Source organism: Trichosurus vulpecula, chromosome 2, assembly GCF_011100635.1.
Source record: "Trichosurus vulpecula isolate mTriVul1 chromosome 2, mTriVul1.pri, whole genome shotgun sequence".
Lineage (NCBI taxonomy): Eukaryota > Metazoa > Chordata > Mammalia > Diprotodontia > Phalangeridae > Trichosurus > Trichosurus vulpecula.
The window spans coordinates 452,567,843-452,588,006 of record NC_050574.1 but is presented as its reverse complement, the minus strand read 5'-3'; positions in this window follow the sequence as shown (position 1 = coordinate 452,588,006).

The following is a 20,164-nucleotide window of genomic DNA, read 5'->3' as shown; positions in this document are numbered from 1 at the left end:
TCTCTGATCCTATAAATAGCCTCCTGTACAATATGCAAGATATTAATAGCACAGGGAAGTAGGTGGAGACGTGATGGATCCACCTGTTAGTGAGTGGTCAGGGCAAACATGCGCCAAAAGGTGAAATAGGTAAAGCTGGCTTCCGAGTCCCCCAGCTTTCCCTTTCTGTCCCCACTTCATTGCCAAGCCATTAAATGCTTTCATCCTACTCGTATTATTTGTGAAAGGTAAGATGAGAAGAATGGGAAGAACATTGGACTTACAATTAGTAAATGCATCTGTCACTTATTAGCCATTTTATCTTGGGAAAATCACTTCGCCTTTCTGAGTCTCAGTTTCCTTAACCCACTTCACAGAGTTGCAGTGATAAATGTGAGTTGCCGATGATGCTATTTCAGAGGAAAGGAATCTGATAGACTGAAATCCTGGTGACTGGTATGTTTCCCCTCCCAGAAATGTCTGCACTTTGAAAGCAGACTGCCGGTAGGAGTGTGTACACTTTGAAAGCAGATTGCCAGTAGGAGTGTCTGCTTTTCAAAAGTGCTTTGCAGAATGATACTTCATACAAATAAATGAACCAGTAGAAATTCAGTCATCGGTCTGTCCCGGGGCCATAGAGGGAAATGTATGAAGGCAAGGGGACTTTCTTCCTAATGTCTCACAAATAAAATCTTGCCAGGCTCCTCCATATCCAGGTTAGGCAGGCCCAATTTGTAAAACTTGTTCTTATCTATGTCTCTGAGAGATCTATCTGGAGGAATTTTCCTATACTTCCTTTTATATACTATAATGACTGATTAGATGGATAGATAGATAGATAGACAGAGATGGATAAATATAGCTATAGATATATCTATATCTTTCTATCTATATCGTTTTGCTCTCCACATTCCCTAGATCTCCCCATTTATAGAAAATAATGAGGGTGACCTAGGAAGACAGGAGCAGTTTAAAGCTGATGTAATTAATTCATTTTAAGGAGATTTTCACATTTGGATTTCTCTTTTCAGTCAAATGTCTCAAATTTGAGACAGATCATGCCTCTCTAACATTTCAAAGATATGTGGCTCTCATAGTAAAAGAACAGTTCTCTCTTTAGAGCAAGTCTTAACCCAAGAAAACTAAAAATACTGGTCAAATGCAAAAGGAATAAAAAATTGTTCATTCCACACATTAAGAAATAATGAAGAGCAAAATAAGCAGAACCAAGAGAACATTGTATACAGTGACAGCAAGATTGTTTTAAGTAATTTGACTATAAATATATATGTATATATATATATATACATATATATATATATGATCATTTGTGTCTAATGAGAGCCATCTCTAGGGTGGGAGGAGAGGGAAGAAGAAGAAAGAAATGTACATTAGAGTTTCATTATATATTTGAAAGAAATAGTAAATTACACACGATAGGTTTAGAGTTGCATGTGCAATCATCTTTTTATTAGACTATGTTATGGAAATACTTATTTCATTCCCTAAATTAAAAACAAAATAAATTTTTGAAAAGAACTAATAATGATAGCTAGCATTGCCATGACATTTACTCTGTGCTGGGCACTGGGTTATTTTCTATATATTTCTCTATATTATTATCTAATATTATCTGTATTATTATCTCAATTGATCCTCACAGCAACCTTGGGAAGTAGGTGCTATCATTACCCTCATTTTAAGTGGCTTGACCAGTATCACACAGCCAGTAAATATCTGAGGCTGGAGTTTAACTCAGGTCCTCCGGTCTCCAGCAGCTCAATACATTGAACCACCTAGCTGCCCCTATAAAAATATGACTATACACTCAAACTGGTGGAAACTTCCAGCTACCGTGAAGTTAGAAATGCAGACATCAACCAAATTCCTCATCCAAGAGAGAAAGCACCGACAGGAACCCCTATGTCCTATTTTATTTTAAAGAATATCCAGATAAACAGCGTGAAGTTTATTTATCTTCCAGTAGCTGAGGTTGCGCTCCTCGGCTTGTGATCACAGCACTGCGGTGACAGAAGGAGACAGTGGGAAAGCCAAAGAACTGGGCTGGCCTTGAGCTTTCTCTCTTATTCAGCTTTAAGCTTTCTTTCTTTCTATGTATATGTGTGTGTATATATATATATATATATATATATATATATATATATATATATATATATATATATATATATATATATATATACACATATATATACATATATATGTGTGTGTGTGTGTATCTATACATATATCTATAAATATATAAACATATCTATAGATATATCTATATCTCTCCACATATACCTATACATACATACACACAGACACATATACATGTGTATGTATGTATATGTATATGTGTGTATCTATACATATATCTATAAATATATAAATGTATCTATAGACATATCTATATCTCTCCATATATACATACACATATACATACATATACATATACACATATACATACATATATATGTATATGTGTGTGTGTGTACTTCTAAGACATCAGAAACCACATGGTTGGCTTGAGCTTTGGGTGCTGCTGCTGCTGCTGCTGTATTTTGGTCTGGTTTGACTGTTCTATGTCTGTGACCGTAACTGCAAGGAGTATTCAGCTTAAGTCTGGAAAGAGTCCATGCAACGGTGTGCAGTCTGGTGCAGGGGTGTCTCATTTCAGTACAGAGATTGAAGTATTAGAAAAAACTGAGTCCTGATCCCAGAGTCACTACTAATCTGCCAATTGGCTTCAGGCAAGGTGGTTGACTTCCAAATGCCTCACTTCCTCCTCTCTTAGACTAAGATAATTAAAATACTTACCTCATAGTGGGATGTTTGGGACTAACTAATTAATGATCTTCAGTCACCTTGAAAAATACCAAGTGAGTGCTGTGAAATGCTTATTATTAATGTTGCTAAGGAAGTTTTCTTTCATTGTAATTTTAAAAGCAAATGAATGTCTTTTGAATAAAGAAACATGTATTGTCCTCCATAGAATGAGAAGTTAGCTTAGGTACTAGAAACAATAGTCATCATATACTTAGGGAAATATAAATACATGTATATATTTAATATAAAATAATAGAAACAAATATAAATATAATTGATAAATATAAGTAAAATAAAATAATGAAAATTAAAATAATGTAAAAGTATGAGGAAACATTTGCTGTGAAAATTATTTTTGAAGTGCAATGCCACTTCAAATAATTTTTCTATCATTTCTATTTTTCCTGTTTCCATTCTCGTATCTTACTAAAGGTCTACTCCCAATGCCTCATCATTATATCAGGATGGAACTGGCTATCCCAGCAAGTCTGGTAGGTCCTATTAAATCAGAAAGGCAGCTATGCAATGCGATGGATAGAGCATAGGACTTGGAACCAGGAAGACTTGAGTTCAAATTTTACCTCCTTCACTTATTAGCTGTTTGATCACAGACAAGTCAAGTATCTTCTCTGGGTCTCAGTTTCCTCATCTCTAAAATAGGAACCATAATAGGAACTACCTCCCAGGGTTGTTGTGTGGATCAAATAAGTTGACATATAAAGCACTTAAGTGCCTATAAAAATACTGGCTGCTATTTAAAAATGGATTTGATGAGAGAAAACTTCATTGAGTCAAAGAATCTCATACCTTTATGCAGTCTCAGTAGTTTTCCAGTCCAACTCCTACATGATCAAGAATTTCCTTCACAACATAACCCAATGAGTGGTCATCCAATCTTTGCTTGAAGATCTATCCCTTCTCAGGGCTGCCCATTCTACTTCTGGTCAGTTCTAGGTTTAGAACTTCTGTCATTTTTATTTTAATTTATTTTAATAAATTATTTAATTTATTTTAATTTAATTACCTTTTATTTTAATTTTTTAAAACTTTAAGTTTTTTTAAATTAACTAGCATTTATTTTCTTTCCTTCCAGTCTGAAAAAAAAGTTTAAAAAACATATATAACAAACGTTGATAGTCAAGCAAAACAAATTCCTCTACGGGCCATGTTCAAAAATGTATGTCTCATTCTGAACCCTGCGCATCATCTCTCTGTCAGGAGGTGAGAAGCATGATTCATCTTTGGTCCTCTGGAATTGTGGTTGGTCATTGCATTAGTCAGAGATTTTCCTTGCACCATGATCTGCCTCTGTACAACTTTCACCCACTTCTGCTAGCTCTGTTTAGTGGGGCCAAGAAAAACAAAAACTTCCACAATAATAGTCATTCAAACTCTTGAAAACAATCATCACATCCTCCATAACCTTCATCATTTTTTCAGAATAAACATCTTCATTTAACAGATACTTTCATAGCATAATCTAGAGCCATGTGCAATTCATGTTACCCTGAACCAATTCAAGTAAATACATATATATATAAATATATATGTAATTATAATATAATATTATATTATATATATAATATATATAATATAATATAAATTACTTATTGGCCCATATTTTATATATATATATATATATATATATATATATATATATATATATATATATATGGGCCAATAAGTAATTTTCCCCCCAAGTAATGAAACCTTCTATTAAGCATTAAGGGGACTGGGAAATGCATAGGGAAAATGAGGGTCCATACCGATAATGTCCCAGGTCTTTTGCATATTAAAGTAGTCCCATGTGAATCAGTACCTGCTATATTGGGCAGATTGACCTGTACTTCCCCTTTTCCTTTGACTCCTTCCATCATGACTTCACAAAATGATTGAAATTGTTCTTGGACTATTCTGAAGGATTTATGATGAAAAGTGCTATCCTCCTCCAAAGAAAGAAATGATACAGTCTGAGTGAAAATTGAAGCAGAAATTTTTTTCACTTCATTTTTCTTGCCTTTTTTGTAACATGGTTAGTATGGAAATGTTTTGCATGATTTCACACGTAGAACAGAAATCACATTTGTTAACTTCCTAATGGGTGTGGTGGGGGGGGGGGGGAAGAAAGGGAGAGCATTTGGAACTCAAAATAAAAAAATTAAAAATAGATAATAAATTTTTAAAAATATAACCAAAAAAAGAATATAATCTCCTTGAGGATGGGGATTTTCTATCTTTCTTTTTGCTTTTATTTATATTTCCAGCTTAAAGCACAGAGTTAGACATATAGTAAGAGCATAATAAATGCTTGTTGATTGACCCAAAAAAATCATTCTTGGGATAACAGAAGGGTAAAGTGGAAAGAGATTAGATCATTGGATGAGAGATTAATTGAGTCTCTGAAGGGACCTGTGTTCAAACTCCGCCTTTGATGCTGACTACCTGTGTGATCTTGGGCAAACAATTTAACTTCTCAAGCAAAGACTCAGTTTCCTCATCTGTGTCATGAGGATTAGTTGGTTTCTGGCATCTCTTCCAGCTCTATGTCCTATATTTTTTCTATCAAACATTTCTATCAAACATCAAACATTCTATCAAAATATAATTCCTGCTTCTACATCTTACCCAGTCCTATATCTTCTTAGGACCTCAAGAAATGTTGAGTATCAAGTTCCAGTTTTCAGTCTCATTTGTCATCTTTTTTCAGATGTCACCAGTGCTTTTGCTATGAATCTGGAAGAATATACTGAGGTAGGGAAATGGGGTACTGCCATATCAGAGCCAGAGAGATTTAGAATGTAAAATGCTTCTAATTTTCTGAAATTGTACATTTTGACATTGGCCGTTTCAGGAAACCTTGTAAAAAGTGTTCTGGAAGCAACAGCACCAATATAAAGGCACACTAGAGTACAAAGAGCCTGAGGGGGTGGCAGAGAAGAGAAGATGAATAGATAGAATGTCATCCCAGGGCCAAGCATATTGGGATATCATTCAATTTCAGTCAAGGATCCATCAGCACATCCCCTACCAAACTTATGGACTGGGAGAAACCACACAGCAGGTTAATTCCATATCACAACCTATCTTTTAGATGCATTTTCTTTAAATAGTCCCCTTAATCTTAATTAAATTACTTTAGAAGCAGCATGTATAAAGTACCACATGTTCCTTTTTTCAAGGAAGGGGAATTAGGTACAGAGACATTGGGTGATTTATCTAATTAAATCAGCAGCAGAAGGTGATATGGTTCTATTGACCTGTCGCTCAGGTCTTTCTATTTAAAGAAGGCAGTTGATTGTGACAGCTATTCATGTGTGTTCACATGCTTTAAAATACCAATATAAGAGCAACGTCTCTTTCTGAGCAGTACACTCCAAGAAATCATTCTTGATTTGCGGCAACCTTGTTGTCTTTGACACCTATGGCTATTGGCCGCTCTGCCTGCGGTCTATACCAAGCAAGATTTTGCTTTCTTAAAGCACCAACCCTTTCTTAATTGAGGCACATTGGCAGGCAGGTCTGTTTGTTACTGCTGCTTTCCCAGAAGTCTACAGCTATGTGGCAGTGATTGAAGTTATGCTTCAGGGTGTGCTTCAAGAATTTCTTCTATGTATCCTGCCTGGGGTTGCCTCACTTCTGCTTGCCACAGAAATGTGGATGACTACTGACTGCGGAGAAACCTCTGTGTCTCCCATTCTCCATACACAGTCCAGCAGGACTGTTATATGAGCAGCACTTCTTACTAGAAGATGAATATTTCTAGGCATTTGAGGCTAGTGAAAGAAATCTTGTAAAGGAATTTGGGATAGCAATAGGAACTAGAATTGTGAGTTCATTGGTATAGGGAACTTCCAAGGGAGAAAACTCCCTTTACATACAGGTTAGCACACCTCTGCAACTTAATAGTCTTAAAAAGTTTCCTAGACCCCTGGGAGGTTAAGTGGTTCATTCAAGGTCACACAACCAGGATGTGTCAAAGACTAGGCTACTTTGAGATCAGCTTTCTATTCACTACATCAAGCTCCCTCTCAGAAAAGGGGGGGGGGTGGCATTTTGGCCCCTGCTGATTTGATGAAGTTTGATTTAATTAATAATTAGCATTAGTTGACAATATTCCAAAAGACATTAGTCCCTTAGTCTCAATTCATAATTGTCTAGCTTTGTTGTATAACTGGGTTTAAACAAAGGAGGAAAGACAGCTTAAATCAATCAGCTAGGAAGAAGAAAAGGAAAAATCAAAACCAAACCCCTCTTCTCTCTCCCTCTCTCCCTCTCCCTCCTTCCCTTTCCCTCTCCCTCTTTTCCTTTCACTCTCCCTATCTCCCTCACCCTCTCTGTCTCCCTCACTCTCTCTTTCTCTTTCTCTCTCTCTCTTTTTCAACAAAAATTTTAATTACCCACTCTATTCAAGTCACTAAGAAAAGTGCTGGAAATACAAATATAGACCTAGTATCTATTAACTGAATTTTACCATTTCATTTCTATTTCCATTTATACTTTTGTTGATTATCTGTCATTAATTAATTCATCAGGACTTAATGTCTGGTTACTCTTTAGCTTTTGGGTGGTTGTTGTAGATGCAATTTGTGGAGAAGAAAAATAATTGAGAAATAATTCACCACTATGTTATCCTCCTTGTGAATATTTAAGCTAAAAAGAAAAAAGTAGGAATATACAAGTTTTATGCATGTCACAGGCATGATTTTTGCTCCTTGATTTTAGTGCATGTAGTACATCATCTCCCTTTTTTGTGTCTTAATATAGTTCTCCAATTTAAAAACTCCTGTATGTACATTTATGGAACACTATGAGCCATGTCCATTTTTAATATTAATACTTCTGCTGAGAACATAAGGGATGCCTGGAAGCAGTAATTTAGCTTATTTATAAACCATTTCTTATGACCTTTTCTCTTTTTAGTGACCTTTTTCATTATGTATTCACTTGAAATTTTGATATTTCAAACATGAACTCTCATACCCTTGTATCAAAATGATAATTAGTCTCTAAAGCCCTATATACAAGAAAGCCCTGTGCTGCTTAAGGGAACATTGTTTTTCATTAGATTCTCTATTATGATTAATAAACAATAATAATACTGTTGCTATTTTGATAGGGAAATTAAGCACCCACATTTAAAATGCATTGTTACCAGATCATCTCCCTTTGTTTAAACCCAGTCACACATAAATGAAGCTAGACCAGGATGCTAAAAAAGAAAAAAAATGGTTATTTTGTTGTCTTTCCCTTCTACCATTAGTTAGATGTTTAAAAAAAAAGATCCAAAGAGGGGAAAAAACAATTGGTCACACCATGTCTGATAAGTATATGTCTATGTAACAAGAAGAAACAGTGAGCCAGAAATCTAAATTATAGAAATTATAAAAGGCAATCCCAGTGAATTAGCAGAAAAAGCAATATATTGGTAATCCAAGACTTGGGTTTAAATTGCAGCTCCGCTTCTTGTTATCTATGTAACCATGTTACCTATGTAATGACTTCATGATTTGGATCTCAATTTTCTTATCAGTAAAATGATAGTGATGGTACATATTAGATGACCTCTGTGATGCATTCCTACTCTAACTCCCCTAATCCTTTAGATTTCTAAGTGGGACTTTAGAAATTATCCAGCCCACTCTCATCATTTTACAGATTTTTCCCCCCAATGTCACATAGCGGTAAGTGGCAGAGCTGGAACTTTAACTTGGGTCTTTTGGTACCCAATCTATTTCTCTTTTCTTTTTCTTTTCTTTTTTGAGGCAATCAGGGTTAAGTGACTCACCCAAGGTCACACAGCCAGTAAGTGTCTAAGACTGGATTTGAACTCAGGTCCTCCTTATTCCAGGGCCAGTGATCTATCGACTGCACCACCTACCTGCTCCTCAGTCTAGTTCTCTTTCAATTGTACCACATCCCATGATCGAAATGCTTTAAACTGTTAACTCCGTGCCAAAAAATACCAGTCTTCCAATGTGGAAACAGTGGAAGAATTCAATTTGCCAAGTATTTATTAGACAGGTTTTACATGGACACTATTGTCCTGAGCACTGGAAATACAACGGTCCTCGTCAAAGAGAATACACTTATTAGCAAGAGAGAGACAATCTTCACAGGTAAGTCTAACGCAAGTTTGTATGAGGGGGACAAAGGAGATATCCAAATCAAATGACTTTCATCTTGGGAAACCAGGAAAGGCTTCATGAAAAAGGTGTCAACCATATTAAGCCCTCAAGAAAGAACAGGATCCTGAAAGGCAGAGATGAAAAGGGAATACATTTTAAATATAGGGGATGGCCTACAGAAATGTAGAGAGGTGGCAAATGCCACAGGAGTTTCTAATTACAGCTGGTAGTTAAGTTTGGCTAGAATGCGGTTGAAGTGAATTAATATAAAATCAGGCTAGAAAAGTGAATTGGAGCCATGCTTTGAGGGACCTTAAATGCCAAGCTAAGAATCCGGTATTTTGTCCTATGAACAATAGGGAGCCACTGAAAGTTTTTGAGAAGGAGAACGACATTGTCAGATTTATGCCTTAGAAAATTATTTTGTAAACTATGCGAGAGATGGCTTGGAGAGAGGAGGAACTGGAGGTGAAATTTCCAAATTGTTAAAATAATCCAAATGGATGTTGATGATAGGACAGGCAGTAGCTGTGTGAGTGGAAAGAAGGGGAAGGGTGTGTGAGAGAGAAAGGTGGTAGAACCAATAGGCTAGTTGGCACAGTGGATAGAGTGCTGGGCCTGCACTTAGGAAGACTCATCTTTCTGAACTCAAATCTAACCTCAGATATTCACTAGTTGTGTGACCTTGGGCAAGTCACTTAACCCAGCCTACCTCAGTTTCCTCATCAGTAAAATGAGCTGGAGAAGGAAATGGCCAACCACTCCAGGATCTTTGCCAAAAAAACCCCAAAAGTGTCATGAAGAGTCAGACACAACTGAAAAATGACTAAACAACTGCAACAGAATAAATAGAAATTATTAAAGGATTGGATGTTGGGAATAGAAGAGAGAGAATGATCAAAATGACTCAGATGGTTTGAACGCCAGTGAATGGATAGATGATAGCATCTCTCAATAGAAACACAGAAATTGGGAGGATAGGCAGGTTTAAGCAAAGAGATGAATTTGGTTTTAGACGTGTTGAGTTTGAGAAAGAAATGGAAATACATAGAAAATAACTGAAGATACAGGACTACCTCCAGAGGGGTGATTTGTAGTAGATCTATAGATTTGTGAGCCACCTGAATGAAGGTGAAAATTGAACCCTTGGGAGAAGATGGAAGCACCAAGGGACAATGTATAGAGAGAAAACAGCCCTGAGTGACTCCCATACTTAGGTGGCCGGAAATGGAGAATGACTGAACCAGCTGTTGAGATAGTAAAGGTGAAGTCAGAGTGGTAAGAAGAGAACCAGAGGAGAACAAGACCATAAAAACCAGGAGGAAGAGATGGCCAACAAAGGCATATGCTTCAGAAGAGTCAAGGAGATGTGTTGACAAAAGGCCATCGTATTTCATAAACTAGAAGCTCATTTATAATGAATTACTTGTCCACCTCATAGAACCATCAGGAACTCTGATGGAAAAAAATGGTCAATAACTTTTGAAAGTCAGAGTCTCTACTTTGCTCTTTTTTCCCTGTAGATTCCTGTAGAATATCTTGATTTCTATTAATCTAATTGGCTAACTACTCATTTTCTATCAGTTCATTATGCTGCGGAATATATACAGTCTTTTACTGCCAATAGCCAACTTATTTAAAACTTATAAAGGAGCAGAAAGAATACCAATAGCCTACCCCCTGTTGGAGACATACAAACAATCAAATAAATGAAGAATGAACATTATTTGTTACTCTAGTCACATGGGTGGTATGCTCAGGGATGGTCCAGTCCAAAACTTTGGAAAAGGGGAATGAATATTTAAATGTTTTAATCTAATAACGTTCTAAATATTACTGGATGTTTTCGTACTTTTGTTAATGTCTATTGTGAGATAAAGAATTTTTCACCCTATCCTGAGGAAAAATCCGGGAAGAAATATAATAGGATGTCTTTTCAATAATGAACAAAGTTTAAAAAAAGAGGTTATTTAGGGAAGCAATTCTCTGCTAATAATTTATATTTTAAACTTAGTGTTTGTTTTTCTTTTATAAAATTAAACATAATTATCTTTGCTGCCTACCTGTCCCACAGGGAGGTTATGAGGATTAATGAGATGATGTCTCAGGAAAGCTTGGAGGCCTTTAGACGTGTTATCATTAGAGCTTTTAAATAAAGAAGTTGCTTATGTTAATCCATATTTATTTCCCAATACCAGACTAGCAATGCTGACATTGCCACTAGAAAGAGATTGGGGGTGGCAGAGGGTAGAGGGGGCAGTAGAAGAAGAAAGAAGAGAGATAGAGAGGGGAGAGAAAAAATGCAGTGAGAATAAAAAGCAGTTTCACTTATTTACAATAAAGAAAATCATCGTTTCCTCTTTTCTTCTAAGAGAATCTCTTTCTTTCAACCATATATCAATATATCCTGAGTTTTTTTTAAAGCATTTTAACCTCAGTAGCAGGAATTATGGATTTTAATCAGCATCTTAAAATTCAATGATTTTCTTTAGAAAAACTTTATCTTGTCTATTATTAATTACATAATCTTAACAGAAAATGTACATTTTGTTGATATACTGATATCTTATAAAAGGGAAGGGCAAGGCATGTGCATTATTGAAATGATTGTGATGTTTTCCTCAGTTTTAGAATGCCTACGTATCTATCCAGAAAAGACAAAAGTCTGGGAAGAAGGCAAACCTTTTGAGCCACCAAGGAGACTAGAATTGATATCTAAAATTACTATACATGCTTATTCCCAAAATAACAGTGTATGCTATTAGAATATACACATGTGGAGAATGTTACATCTCATAATACATGCTGCTGCAGCTCATTTTTCATTTTAAACAACTTTTTGTCATTGGGTTGGGTGAGGAGGGGGGCATAGAAATGAGTCCAATGTATTCTAACTTTGTGTGGGTGTCCTCCCGGCTTGGTTACCAAAGAAACCATTATGTTATATACTATTCAAAACGGGCTTGACTAGTGCAACAAATACTTTTTCCCCTTCAAACCTGACTGCACTGCAGATTTATAGCAACCAATTAATGGCCAGAGAAAAAGAACTATTTCTGGGAATTCCATGGTCCCTATCATAGTTTTCAGTGCCTGTTTCTCTATTCCAAGCCAGCCAACCTGTGAGCAAGATGCCAGTAATTCCAAAATGAGGCCAGGATGCTATCTTCATGCACCACTGCACTGCTAACATGACGTGCTCTCTGCAAAAGTGAGAGGAGTTTGCAGACGTCATGGAAAGCTGCCAAGATACTCTGACACTAGAGCTGAGATCCTTCTCTATCCCTGCAGGTACTAAGGTGTTCTGAATCTTTCAATCTTTACTGCTGCCCTAGCACTGAACTGTGTCACAGGGTTGGTGGGAGCTACTAATTGGTACTAAGTCACAGGGTGACTCGGGTAGGTACCAGCTCCTGATCTCTGGGCCAGTAGGTAACCGCCATCACAACCTACTCATTTTGCATGACCAGCAGGAAGACAGAATGTCATATCCAAAGAAAATTCTGAAGCCATCACATAGCTGGCTGGCTACCTTCTCCTATAGCTCCAACAAATGATTATCTCTCTTGTATATGAAGGCTTCAAGGTACCTGAAACCTGATGCCTCCTAAGGCAGCCCTCATCATTTGGGGTTGGCTCTTCTAGGAAGTTTTTCCTTTACATTTATCAATAATCAACAAATATTTATTAAGTACCTATTATGTGCCAGGCACCATGCTAAGTGCTATCTCACACTGCCTTTCTGAAACCAATTACTCCTGGTTTGACCCTCTGAGACCAAAGAAAACATTTCTCATTCCTCTTGCACAGGACAGCCTTTTAAATCCTTAAAGACCTCTCATCATTCCATGCCCAAGTCTTCTCTTCTGCACACTAAATCATCTTAGTTCCTTAAATGAACCATGCTGTAGTATAGTCTTGGCAGCTAGGTGGTGCAGTGGATAGAGCACCAGGCCTGGAGTCAGGAACACCTGAGTTCAAGTCCAGCCTCAGACACTTACTAGCTGTGTGAATCTGGGCAAGTCATTTAACTCTTTTTGCCTCAGTCTCCTTGTCAATAAAACGAGCAGGAGAAGGAAATGGCAAACTACTCCAGTGTCTTTGCCAAGAAAACCTCAAATGGGGGTCATGAAGAGTCAGAAATGACTGAATCTTAATACTTCCGGTCATGATCCTCTAGACTGTGTCTAGCTTGCCCTCCCTGAAATTTGCTGCTCAAAGCACAATGTGGAGCAAACGTGGTCTGACAAGACCAGATTATAGAAAGGACTGGGGATTTCATTGGCATAAGGGAGCCCTGATAAGAAACCTCTATACCAATGCTGAGTATCATCTGATTTCTAACTCCAGTGCTGCAGATGCCATGCTTCTCAATATCACTTTTTTATCCGCTTTATTGAACTCACACTGAGGTTACCATTCACCAAATCTATATTTTTTCCAGAGGAACTGCCAGCAAAGCACTTCTTCCCCATCTTGCACTGCTTAGAACTTTTGTTAAACCTAAATATAGGACTTCCACAAAGATAGTATGAGAAACTATCATATATTCTTCTGAATTAGAGATATTCCGAGTCTATAGAGCCCTCCTACTCTACCACGCTACTAATCCTGTTAAAAAGAGGTTAGGCTAAGATGACCTACTCTTGATGAATATAAGCTGGCTATTAATGGCCAACACCTCCCTTTAGTACACTGAAATATATCCCATCATGCTCCCTATCTCTGGTTCCTGGATATCTTTACTCAAGAATATCTTCTTAATATAAAAAGCAGTCCTACTAGCCCATCCCTTTTCATTATTCTTTCCTTGGAGTACGGCATACTCTGCCACAGCCATATTCACGTCATGAATTCTATCCCACTAAACCTCAGTGATACCAAGAAGACAAAATACCCTTCCTTCAAGTAGGATTTCTGGTTATCCTTGTTTAATATCCATACTTGGTGTATTTGCACATAGGCATCTAAGGCCATCAGTTTTATTGATAGAGTCTTTCTTAGAATTTTTACCCTTCTTTAGCATTACGTGTCTTTATTGTTTTTATCCCTATTATGTAGCTGCTATTCACTACAGCATAGCAGCCAGGGAGCTAGGCAGCACAGCAAACAGAGGAAGACTTCAAGTTGAACGTGGCCTCAGACACTTGGTAGCTCTGTGACGCCGACAAAGAATCTTGATCTCTCTCAGCTTCGGTTAGAAAACGGCAGTAACAGCAGCGCCGACCTCCCAAGACTGTCCTGAGGGTCAGTGGGAGGTGTGTAAAGGGCTATATAAATGTGAGTTGGTATTGTTGGCATTACACTAGTTCACTTAGTAGATACACACAGCAAACTTTCTACTTTCTTGGTCAGACCTAAAGGACTCTAGGCAAAAACATTTTTGCCAACTCTGGCATCATTTCTATATTTTAAGCCACAGTAGAGAAATGCCAAACCTGTTTTCAGGAATCATCTTTTCAACTAGCTATTGCCTTCCCAAATCTGCCTTCCCAAATCTTCTCAAGTCCCTGAGTTCAATGGGCAGCAGTAATGAAAATGCCATTTGTGCCTCTAAGGTCTTCATTACCTTCGTTATACTTTAATAATCCTTAGCAAGGTGTCCTTGCTCCTCTGCCACATTCTCATTCTCTCTCTCTCTCTCTCTCTCTCTCTCTCTCTCTCTCCTCTTGTGTGTGTATGCATGTGTGTCTATCTCTCTGTGTGTCTCTCCTTTCTCTGTGTCTCTCTCATTTTGCACTGAAGCCTTTTTTTCATTTTTCCATGAATACTCCATTCTCTCCGACAACATAGAGAATGGATGGTGAGAGATATTCCTCTAGCCTCTTTTACTTCTCTTCTAGAAGGAAGAAAACCCTGAACTTTATGAGCAGTTAGATAGTAGATAGTAAATGATAGATAGTAGATAGTGGTTACTTGGCCATGGTATGTTCTGCTTGGTACTTGGCCATCATGTGTTCCATATAGGTCACTGTAAAATTTCCCTTTCCCTCCGTACTTTCTGGAAGTGATATCAGTTTTTACGATTCTTGTCAGTAGCTCTTACGGCCAACTGTCCTTGGTGAACTTCTGCTACAAAAGAGCAGCTTGAGTAGTATCCACCAAAGAGTACCATACTGCATCCCCCATTCCAGTCCAGGACACAAAATCCCTTAGAACTGAACTGCTGAAGATACCACTGAAGTCACAAAATTCTCCTTTACTTCTCTCTGTTCCCATTTTCTCTTCATATCTACTGTGTAGAGACTAAGTCTAGAGCAGAGATATTAGGTTCTCATGCAAGCTCCCAAGCCTATCTCCTTTGGCCTATTACAGCAAAAGGACTAGGCATAATGACTTGAAGGTTTTTAGTCTCTTGGTCTTGGTTGGCCCATCATTCCAATTTCCCCTGTCCAAGAAACTAAGTAGCACAATAGAATTTTGTTGTCACGTAGATGTTCGGCTAGGAAAAAGTCAGCCATTGCCAATCAGAGAACCATTCCCTGGTAAGCTCCTTTTCCATGAAAGTGTCATCACTTGAGTCCTCAGTTTGACTAATTCAATAACTTCCCCTCCAAACATCTAATGCAATAAAATGTTAATAAGTGTAAAACCCACGTTTCATCTATCTTAAATATCTCTTTCCCCATTTATTACATAGTAGTGGGATCTTGACATAACATCAGGAATGCCACAGATACTGTGACTGATTTAGAGTCTTTACAAGTATTTGGCAAATGTCTTTCTTGTCAAAGTGGGAGGAAAATTAAAGGTAAAGCAGGAAAATATAAAGATAGCACAAATCCAGTATTAGGGAGAATTTTGTAACAGTAACATCAATAAAGAGGCTGGGCAGGCAGGGGTTATAGAGGAGCTCTTAGGAGACTATCTCATCTGAATTTTCTGAAAATAACATAAAATCTCAGATTCACAAAAGAAGTGGGAGTTCAGGCAAATACTAGGCAAGTTTCTTAATGCATAACTTTTTCACTGCTCACCCCAACATTCTTCTATAATCTGCAGGTTATATAGCACCTTCCTTAACTTACAGACAAGACTGACTCTTCCACTCTTCTACTGTCTCTGGAGAGGAGTGATAGGAGATGGGGAGTGTTTGAAATCAATAGCAGGAAAACATGGGCATCCATGTTTATTCAGAAAGGATTTGCCGAGAGCAAGGTCAGGAAGGTTCTCTTACTACTCACAATAAAACATAAAGAGCATTTATCGAAGTAAGAAGATCTGTACTTGGATCTTGATTCTGTTACTTATTACCTAGATGACTTTAAGCAAGTCACATAACTGCTGGGCCTCAGTTTCCTCATCTATAAAGCAGAGATAGGTCTAAATGATGAGTGAGCCTTCAGGGTCTAAAAATCCTGTAGTCCTGATCAAGAACACATATTTGTAGGACTCATGCATCCAATCCAACAGAGTGCCCCAATTGCACAGTACCAAAGTGACACATAGCCTCAGGGCCTTATCAATGGCCACCTTCTCACTCACTGAAGTTGTACAGCTTCCTTAGGAATCACCGAAGCATCTTTTCTTTATTCTTGCTCAGGAACAGGAAAGCATCATGGCTGCGAGCAGAGACTGGATGCCTCTGAGTTTTATCCAAGTACTTGGAGAATAGCTGACGCCCTCCCACACTTGAAAGGTGTCAGGTTAACAGGCAGAGCTCTCACAACTTCATTAAGCAGACACACACCACAAAGGGGTGATTCAAGTCCATTATTTTATTAATTATCCCCATCGTGCTGTGAGGTACAGAAGCCACAGGCTTTATTTCATAGCTAGAGGATTCAGAATTAAAAGGGGATATGGCAAAAACTGAAGAGCTGTTGCATGTCCCTACAAAGGCAGGAAGGGAAACAAAGCTAGAACTAATCTCCTAGACCTCAGTTCCCATCTAGCATCCTGGTTATTCATTCGTTCATGCGCCCATCCATCCATCCATTCATTCAACAAATATATATTGAGCACCTACAGTGTGCAAATCACTGGACACAGACTCATTTTGCAAACTGAGAACCTAGTGTGATGATTGCTTTGAATGTCATGTGTGCAATCCTTTACACACATCACAAACATTTGAAGTCAGTTGTGGACTCTAGGATTATATATGCTCAGAGTTCGGACAGAATTCAGAGGTCACTCAGGCCAACCTATATTTATATAGGTATATGCCCCCACCTGTGACATCCTCAATCACCTTTCTTCTTTTCCTTTCCTTTCTTTTCTTTTTCTCTTCCTTCCCTCTTTTCTTTCCTCCTTTCTTCCTTTCTTTCTTTTTTCTTTCTTCCTTCCTTCTTTCCCTTCTTTCCTCCTTTCTTTCTTTCTTCCTTCCTTTCTTCCCTTCTTTCTTTCTTTCTTCCTTTCTTTCTTACCTTCTGTATTTCTTTCTTTCTTTCTTTTTCTTTGTTCGTGCCTTCCTTGCTCGATCTTTCTTTCTTTCTTTCTTTCTTTCTTTCTTTCTTTCTTTCTTTCTTTCTTTCTTTCTTTCTTTCCTTCTTTCTTTCTTTCCTTCTTTCTTTCTTCTAATTCTCTCTATCTCACTAAGGCTAGAAGTGTAGTGGCTACTCACAGGCCTGATCCTACTTCTAATCAGTAAAGAAGCTTGGACCTTTTTATGTTTCTCTCCTGAGGTGGTTTGACCTGACTTAGCCAATCTGCCCACTCCTCTTCTCCCCCATCCCCCACTGAACTCATCATGTTGGTGCCAGACTGAGTGTAAACACTTGATCACCTTTAGCCCTATGGCAGTTTAAAACTCCCAAACTCAAGGAATCCACCAACCTCAGTCTCCCCAGTAGCAAGGATTACAGGTATGTTCCACCATGCCTGGCTGGCCGCCCTCTTCAAAGACCATAAATGAAGGAGCCCCCTACTTTACTACCTTGGCAACTCATTCCATATTTTGATTGTTCTAATAGATAGAAAATTTATCAGCTCTCCTTGGGGGACTAAGTTCCTCCTAACTGGTCAGAATCAGGTCCAGAATTTCAGGTTTTCTGCCCTAGCAGCTGCCTCCACCTTCTGAAATGTTCCTTGTAATAGCAAGTCTTAGGTTTCATTATCTTTAATTCAGCGCTTGTGAGAAGTGCCAGACTGACAAAGACTCAGTCTAAGCATTGAAAACATATGTCAAGAATAGGTATGGCAGAAATAAGCCAACAGAAGAGTCTACTCAAGTTCCTTCATATAATTCACCCTCTGAGATCCAGTGTTTCTTTGCAGAAATGCCGTCCAGATACGGAAGGACAAAGACCTCTACTGAAAATGACAAGAAAAGAACCAATTAGGGCCAGACCCAGGAAGGAGGGAAAAGTGCTCTGCTCATAAAGTGTTCCAGTTGACAAGAGTAGTGGAGACATTACAGGATGAAAAGAACACTGAATTTGGGTCTTGGTTCCATCACTAGCTAGTTGTATGGATCTGAGAATGTCATTCGCCTTCAGTTACCTCTGTAGCACCAATAAGATGAAAATTTCACACATGGTAGTTTACCATCTATAAAATGAAAGAAATGATAAACATTCTGGTAACTGTGAGAATCAGATATATATATATATATGAAAGTCCTGTGAAAAGTATTATGCAAATTTAAGGTATCATTAATACTAGGAAAAATAAGCTAAAAATAACAGAAGGTAACGTGTTCTGAGGGGAGGGGAAAAAGAGAGAGAGAAATAGAAAGAGGAGGAGAGAAAGTGGGAGAGATAAAAAAGGGGAAGGGAGAAAGAGAGAAGAGAAGGTCTGAGAGAAAGAACTAAAAAGTAAATACAGGGTCACTTTATTGTTGTGAATGTATATTAATCTCTGTACAAGTATAGATAGGATAGATAGAATGTATGGGATTATCACATATTTTATATGAAATATATTATACGGTTACATGTGGGATATATATGTAACAAGACAAATAGCTGAATAGTAAGATACATATATATAGACATGTAAATATCTATTCCAAATATACCCATATATATTTAAATATATCTATTTATTCTAAATATACATGTAGATGGAACATCTACATATAGAGTTCTTACTATTCACTTATTTGAATAATGATATAGATAGATAGATAAATAGATAGATAGACAGAAAGACAGATATGAAAATAGATATAGATATATCTTGCTATTCAGCCATCTTCCTTATTTTATCCTGCTTGGAGTTTTTACATAGGTAACTGTTTCATTTGTATATTATTAGAACTGGAAGGGACCTTAGAATTCATCTAGTCCAATTTCTATACTTTATATATCAATGATAAGCAGTTAGTAAGTGCCTACCGCATACCAGGTACTGTTCCAGGCCTTAAGATATAAATACAACAAAAAAGAAAATAAATTATTCCTGTTCTCAAGAATCTTACATTCTACTGAAGAAAACTAAGGTCTCCTTTGCCACACATGGAATAGCCAGACTGTATTCAATGTGGCAGAAAGCAAATGTAGTCTAGGATCAAACCCCTATCCAGCACAGACTCTATTTGCAAAGCAGGCAAAATAATAGACTAAATAATATTTAATTGCATCATATCAACAAAATTTACATTTGAGTACCTATGGCTTAGCATAATACCTGGTTTACAGTAGGCACTTAATGTTTGTTGAATTTAATTGAATTTGCTAACCAGAAAATTTATGCAACATAATCTTTCTTGATGCCTCATAAATCAATGGAAAACAATTCTCCACAGGGAAGAAAGGGAACAAATTTCTGGTAGGAGGTGGGGAGGGGGGAAGTATAAAGAACTCATGCTCTAAGGACATCGGAGGGAAGGCTACCTTGAGCTGCTATACAGCACAGTTCCTGACCTTCTTGGCTGTCACTGGACAAGACTCCATTTCTGTCATTTGTAGCCAAATTCATCACCTCCTTCATCTACTGGTGACTTCTGTTCTACTTCCCAGCTACCAGATGCTTTACGGCTGTTTCTGCTGCTTCAACAGTTGCTTCATCCCAAAGTCACCTCTCAGCCCTCAATCACCAACACTTTGTCCCCATAGAAGGTATTCCATGCCAAAGTCATACCATTCATTCACCAACTTAAATGATGCAGCTAACCTTAAGTTTCTTTCTTTTTAATTCAAATTTTATTTTAAAATTCTACCCCTCCTTCCACCCCTTCCTCTACCCAATGAAAGTCAAGAAAAAAAAAACTCGTCTCGAATATCCTGCATGAGTCATGTCAAAGAACCAGAAGAACAAGAACACGAACGAGAAGAAAACATGCTTCAAGC